The 7534-nt window shown below is 37.3% G+C and overlaps 1 protein-coding gene across 1 annotated transcript in view; it reads right to left on the bottom strand.

Annotated features, from left to right (window-relative positions):
* The window catches only part of LOC123514879, a 573117-nt gene that overhangs the window by 294682 nt on the left and 270901 nt on the right, over positions 1 to 7534 (bottom strand). The window lies entirely within an intron of this gene.

Raw genomic sequence — 7534 nt, forward strand, 5'->3', positions numbered from 1 at the left:
TTAAAATTGAAAAACAGACAAAATATTAGCAAAAGAAACTCATTTTGTTGTGTATGTTTCTCTTTAATTAAATCTGACATCCTTTGATATTAATTCATTAGACATTAGTAGACCAATTCAGAAAAATGAGCTTTCACCTAATCTTTTCAATTAAATAGAAAAAAGTTTAGTTTATTCTAAATTTCTAGTGTATTGCTATAATCTTAAATAATTAATATGCAACAAATTATACACAATGCACATGATTACAAAACAGAATCGTTACTTTCTTAGTTATGGAATTTTTACAACTCAAAAATTAAACTTGCATTAAAATTAATATACATATATAATTCGAGTTTCCACCTATTCCAGTATGATATCTACCACTAGCACTGTTAATTATAAATCAAATAAGAATATGCTGTTATTTACAATAATGCAAAATGCCTAACTATATATATATATATATATATATATATATATATATATATATATATATATATATATCAAATCTTTTTGTTGGATTCTCAATATCTGAAGTTTGACATTCTTAGATTATAGTTAAAAAACATAACCATTTCACCTGTGTGAACTTTGTGTGGGTGGAGGAGCAGCGTCTGACTGAGAGACAGTGAGAATGCGTGGTGACTCATGACTGACCAGGTGACAGGATGCCGGAGTTAAGCCTATACGCGTTTCATACACGTCCAATTTAGAGGTTATAACTTATTACCAGAGAAAACAGTATTCTATGACATATGGTAATCACCACGGAAACTTAATACGCCGTATTATATTAATTTGGTATCATCAATATCTTATATCGAATATATCACTAAGTAGTAAATTCCTTTTAGGTATCGGAAGTATTGGCATAAAATAAGCCGATATCGATACCCAAAAATGGGCCAATACCGCTGATTCCGATACCAATGCATCAGTACATCTCTAATCATAAGATCAATGAAAACAGCAATAGATGATAGCAAGAGGTGCAACACTAGTGAAGAAAGATAGGCTTTCTGAAAAGAGTGAAAGGTTTAAAATAAAAAAATTATGCTTTTGATTCCATCCTGTTCAAAAGTGTGTTATTACCTGTACTCCATATATGGTAGTAGAGACAAGAGAAAATTTGACACAGAGTTCACAATAACTAAACTCAAAGAAGCTGTTTTAGTAAGAGACAAGATGTGAAGTTTCCAATTTAGATTATAAAGAAAGGACACAAAGAGGATATTGTCATTGTCATTAGAAGAGACAGTTCAGTGTCCTTAAAAAAGAGAAGGATAGTTATTTGGAACGTTGTGTCATATTGCGAATCTATTTTTGCTTCTCTTCCCTCCCCCCGTATGATTTGCAATTGCATCTTTTTTCATGGTGTGACACCACTAAATTAGAAAGTAAACTTAATTGTGATAACAGAAACATGTTTCAGTAAGGCAGAGAAACATTTATTTAAATTATTTTTGTTAAAACAGCCTAAGCCACATCTACAGGTGGTTGTTTCCTCCCCACAACAATTTTTTTGAAAAATGTTGTCTTTGTTCACATTAAAAATTTGCGGCAAAAGCTGTGGAAAATTGGCTGTGTGACTTTGCTTAGTCAGAATTTTTAAAAACATTTGGAACTTTCAACTTTGTGACTTTGAAATTCATGGTGTTGCAATTCAATGCTGCAATCTCCAGCTCTTCAAGTTGATAGATGAAGAGACTGGGATTTTGAAGCATTGAATAAAGCAGATTGCTGTCTCCCTATCAGATATTTTAGAGATTAGAAGGTACGTGTTCCATGGCTTCCCTGTGAGTGCCTGACCCTCAAATATACTTTACATGTCTTTTTTTTTTTACAGTAAGGCCTATAGCGCCTGTAGGCACACTTGAAGAGTGGATGGGAAGCGCTGTTCAGCTTCCGTCCATTAGTGGCGCAGGCAGTTTTATTTATAGTGGTACCCATATTAGGGCCAATATCACTGCCCAAGCTCATCTTGAGTGTAACCACCTAGAACCTGGGTATCATGGTGATATGTAGGTAACTTTAAACCACTTGACAAATGGCAAAGTGTTTTAAGACTGTACGAGGTGGAATTCGAACCTACACGTGGACGTCTGCCCGATCCCACGCTCACCACCTTATCCACTATGCCACCACCTCCCTACAGCAATGCCTAAAATTCAATCAAATTCTTAGGAGGTTAACTTATTTGATAAGGAAAGCCAGATCATTAGATACAAAGTTGTGCAGTAAAAAAGATGTTTAAGAATCTTCTGTTGAGAACATACTGCAAAATTTTAAAAAGGCAAGAAATTACAGTTGACAATAGTTTTAAAGGTTACCCTTTTTAAGGGTAGGCTGAAAATGGAAGAACTTCTAGCAGAAAGGAAAGGTAAATGTTGAAAGAGTTGGAAGAATTTGACTATGAAAGATGTGAGCATAGAAGAGCTATGGAGAGCAATGGAGGTACACCATCATATCCAAATACCTTTCAAGGACTAAAGCAAGGGCATTGAAAACATTGTTGGGGAGAATTTTAAAAAAATCATGACATAGTCAGAAGGTTGAAGTGAGGGAGGAACAATCCAAAAATCTAATAAAGTTATAGAGGTTAAATTAGAAGAGGGAAATATGAAGGGAAATTATTTGAAATACTTTTAGCAACCGTATTTGATGGCTCATCAGATGCATGTGCTCATAAGACACAACCATTTTTGGCAGATAAAAAAAAAAAAAAAAAAAAAAAGATAAATGTGATTTAACCCGCACAGCATCAGAGACGTACGAGATACGTCGGCTACTCTGAGCGAACTGGGCGTCAGAGACGTATGAGTTACGTCGGCGAGCTTCCTTGTGTTTTCGGAGGTATTGCGTCCTCAAAACCTACCATTATACTGCCATCATGCACTGTAGACATTGCTCATGCTGCCTCCTTGTCCCTGCTAACATGAATGCTTCCTGTATTCATTTATTACAATTCTGAACTTTGGCAGTTTCTGCTGCCTTCAGCTCGGTGTAGCGGGAAACTGACGCCTCAACTCCGCTAATATGAACAGAGCGTAATTTCCATTACTTACTTTTGCCATTTACGTTGTTTTTGGTAACTGTTATATTGTGGTAGTGAAAATTTTGTATGACATAAATAAGAATTTTCCAATCGCTTTGTTATAAGGAAAAACAAGTACATATTACTCGGAAAATATTTGCACCGTGAAAGGCAACACTCCCTCGCGATATCTCGTGTCTATTTTTATCCACAAACACTCCCAAACAGCAAAACATGACATGTTGTTTTTCTTTCAACTCAGGAACGATATTATGCATGTGCCCAACTCGGGGATCGACTGGTGAGAAACGAGGAAGCGAATAAACTAGTCACATAAGGCTTTGCTAAGTCGCTAACCTTAGCGCAAAATATCTCGCACCAATTAATTCCACTTCCAGTCAGTTCTGGGAGGAATGACTGTCATTTTCATTTGTTTCACATCACTTAAGACTGGTTTAGCAAAAAAAAAAATCCATGATGTGGCCAGCACTGGCAAAATCACAAAGTCTCAGATCTGCTGATGCTGTACGGGTTAAGCTCTGAATATGAAGTGAAGGGTTTCACCTGACATTTGAAGACTCTCATATGCATTTAGATCATTATTAGATCACAATATTTTCCATTTAAAACCTTTAACATTTGCTAGTAGCCTACGTACCAATCCTGTTCTGAGATGTAAACATAAGAACATAAGAAAGGAGGGAAGCTGCAAGAGGCCGCCAGACCTATACAAGGCAATCCCAGTGTGCTTATATTATCTACCTAATTCCATCTATCTTCCCCATCCATGAATTTATCTAACCTTCTTTTAAAGCTCCCCATTGACTCAGCCCTGACTATATGCCCACTGAGACTGTTCCACTAATCAACCACTCTGTTTGAAAACCAGTTCCTTCCCATTTCCTTCCTAAACCTGAATTTTTCAAGTTTAAACCCATTATTTCTGGTTCTGTCCCCACTACTGATCCTAAGAACTACATTCATGTCCCCTTTGTTAAAACCCTTATACCACTTAAATACTTCTATCAAGTCTCCTTTTAACTATCAAGTCTCGTCTCTCTAAGGAATGCAGACTAAGTTTTTTCAGTCTCTCTTCATAGGGTATATCCCTCATTCCCTGTATCCTTTTAGTCATCCTCCTTTGCACTGACTCCAATTGAGCTATGTCTTTCCTGTAATGTGGGGATCAGAATTGTACAGCATAGTCAAGATGTGGCCTGACCAGCGCCAAGTATAATTTTAGCATTACTTTGGGACTCCTGCTTTTAACACTTCTAAAGATGAAACCTAATACTCTATTCGCCTTATTTCTGGCCTCGATGCAATGCTTCCTTGTACCGAGATCAGAGCTAACTATGACTCCTAAATCTTTCTCATACTTGGAACTTCCTAGTGCCACATTATCTATTGTGTACCTATTGCTTGGATTATCTCTACCCACGCTCAGCACCCTGCACTTGTTAATATTGAACTGCATTAGCCATCTATCTGTCCATTCTTTCAACCTATCCAAGTCAGCCTGCAAATCCTTGGCATCCGAATCGGACCTAATTAATCTACCTATCTTTGTGTCGTCCGCAAATTTACTGATATCACTTTTAATTCCACTATCCAAGTCGTTGATATATATTGGAAATAATAATGGCCCTAAAACTGAGCCCTGTGGCACCCCACAAACTACTTCTCCCCACTCGGAATTCGAACCATTAATTACTACCCTTTGTCGCCTGCCGTCTGTGAGATGTAAACATATAGCATAGGCAGTGACTGAGAGACTAGAGCTAATAATCATACTTTTTTTTTATCCCCATTTTTTTTTTTTTTTTACATGTATGTGAGGTAAAAATGTTAAAAGATAGGTGCAATTCTAATTGTATGAAAGTGTGCCTTACCTCAAGGAGTAATGGCATCACACTATAAAAAAATGCAGTGAAGCTTCCCTGTGTCAAGATCAAGATCACCAATTGCATGTTTTATTTTGGTTTATGTGGTACTGTGTATGGTCACTTAGGCAAATTCTTCACGAGTGGTGTCATTCCATGCAAATAACCCATTAAGTATGACCTATTATAAATTATCATCTTGAAAGAAAGTTATTTTGTGGCATAGTACCTATGATCACTGTTTACATATGCAAAGATGTCTGGGGTTTGATTTTAGCACTTCTGTTTCCATAGACTTACTACCAACCACTGCCTCAATGCTGAATCTTGGCCTCATAGGATGCACACTCATTTCCTGTGACTTTTTTTTTTTTTTGGAGAAAAGATGTTTCTTATGAGCTATCAAATATGGTAAGTGCCATGTCATAAGAGGAGTTAGATTATGAAAGGTTTTGACATTTTCTATTATATAACTTTTGGGCATTTGGAAAAGTCTTCCATTGATTCCAAGCAGAATTAAGTGCATGAGTTTTGGAAGGTAGGAGGTTCAAATAATTTTTTTAATTCCCACCATGTGGTCTTTTCAGAGGATTTTTATGGGCTAAAGAAGATATTTTCTGGGTACCCCCTATCTAAGCCCACCCACTAGGGAACTGTTACCCTAAGTGAGAAAGCCCTTCCTATACTCCAACTGTTGCAAGTATTCAAACCCATACGCTAGGAGCCTTTTGGACCTCAAAGCATGTGTGGTTCCACTGTACCAAAGTGGCCAGCTTTCCATCAAGTAAGGCCAGCCTCTCCTCTTGTGGTAATAGGCTATGCCTGTAGCTTGCTCCAGGCACATTTTTTTTTTTTTTTTTTTTTTTTTTTTTATGTGGAGATTGGAGGAAAATAAAGCAGCTGAATCACATGTCTCCTCAGTCCTCCATCTTTTCAAGGCTCTCTGTTGACTTATTTCACTCTTCACCTTTCTTTTAGCACTTACACGTGGAACTGTCAATTCTAGAGAGAGAGAGAGAGAAAAAAAAAAAAAAAAAAAAAAAACCACGCAACAGGTTGATGGTGCACTTTCAGGTGGGGGGACTGAGAGGTGAACGTGGCAATGCTACTGGGTTTCCCTCCATGTCACAGGCTCCTCCAAACAATCGTACTGCTTCATCAGAAGACAAATTTTTTTTTTTTTTTGGGGGAGGGGGAATGCAGGAAAATCAAAGCTTAAGAGATAAAGGGGGCGTGGCAGGAGCACAGCCATTTAAAGGTCCGGCCTTTTAAACTGCCATAAGCAGGTGAGAAACACGTCTTGTGCCTGGTAAACACTTGCCACAGCTCGGGATGAGAGTGACGACATCAGATGCCAAATATCATATTTTCAAGAATTTTCGACCAAATCCACCAATTTCCCCCTTCAGTCATTGTGCACATAGACACAACATCCAGCTTGGGAGTGAAAATGAGGAGAGAGCAAGTAGAAGGGAAGAAAAAAGGGGCTACTGTTGGTTGCCTCAGACAACTGTGTTTCAGTGAGGAAAAGAAAATGAGGTTTAGTAGAAGAGAGGTGTTCTACAGATTGAAAATTAGATATAAGACCACAAATGCTGCAGAAGTTAATGAAGAAAACATCAAAAATTTTTTAATCTTAAAAAGACAATGCACAATTGCGATCAAATTAAATACTGACAATTCTTCAATCCTCACCTCCAACAACACTGCATTGAGGAAAATAAGTTCTTGTAGAGTGGCCGCTATTTCTTCAAATGACGATTTGCACAAGCTTTTTTTACTGTACAATTAATTTCTGGGGTCCCAAATGTATTCTTTTTCCCTCATCAATTCTAACATCTTCTCTATACCTGGAGACCACATTTTGAAAGCTTACTCTGTGACGTCACGACGTAAATAAAGTCACAAATCGACTAAGAAGACCAACATGTTGATTTTGTTTTGCAACTGTTTCTCCAGTCGCTAGGCACTGATTTTGAGTCAGAAACTCTCTACCAACGTAAAATTTCATTCGCAAAATGACAAATGTGAACCCACCTTAAATAAAAAAAATATCGAGATTACGAAGGAAGAGGTCAAGAATCTTGGGCATATTTTCAATATGATCAGAGATACAGAGAGGATGCTCCACTAGTTGCTTTAGATAAGGGAGTATATCAAATTGAAGGCTAGTTCACCAGGTTGGTCAGTGAAGGGAGAGGAAAGCCAAAACTGGTGGTGAACATAGACATTTCCAAGACTGGAGAATCTCATTGAGAGGGAAGAGTTAGGATAATCTTTTGTGACAGGAATACAGCACAAAATGACACCTCCAAGAATGGATATCTCATTGAGAGGGAAGAGTTAGGATGTGTTCCACTTTGGAAAATAATCAAAGAATATTAATTCAATAGTTTGTGACAAGAATACAGCACAAAATAGTTCTGTTTGCTACTGACTATGAAGACAAACCTAAACAACAACAAAAATCTTCAAGATTCAAAAGCATGGATATCAGAGTAAGTTAAATCATTGCACACATAAATGCAAAATGCAGCCTTGAACTGAATGTGAGGATGGACAAAGTAGATGAAAATGGAAAAGGGATCATTGTCAATATCCTTGGACATTTGTGTTGAAGTGAGGAAGATAA

The sequence above is a fragment of the Portunus trituberculatus genome, chromosome 38 (assembly GCF_017591435.1).
Source record: "Portunus trituberculatus isolate SZX2019 chromosome 38, ASM1759143v1, whole genome shotgun sequence".
In the NCBI taxonomy this organism is placed as follows: Eukaryota; Metazoa; Arthropoda; class Malacostraca; order Decapoda; family Portunidae; genus Portunus; species Portunus trituberculatus.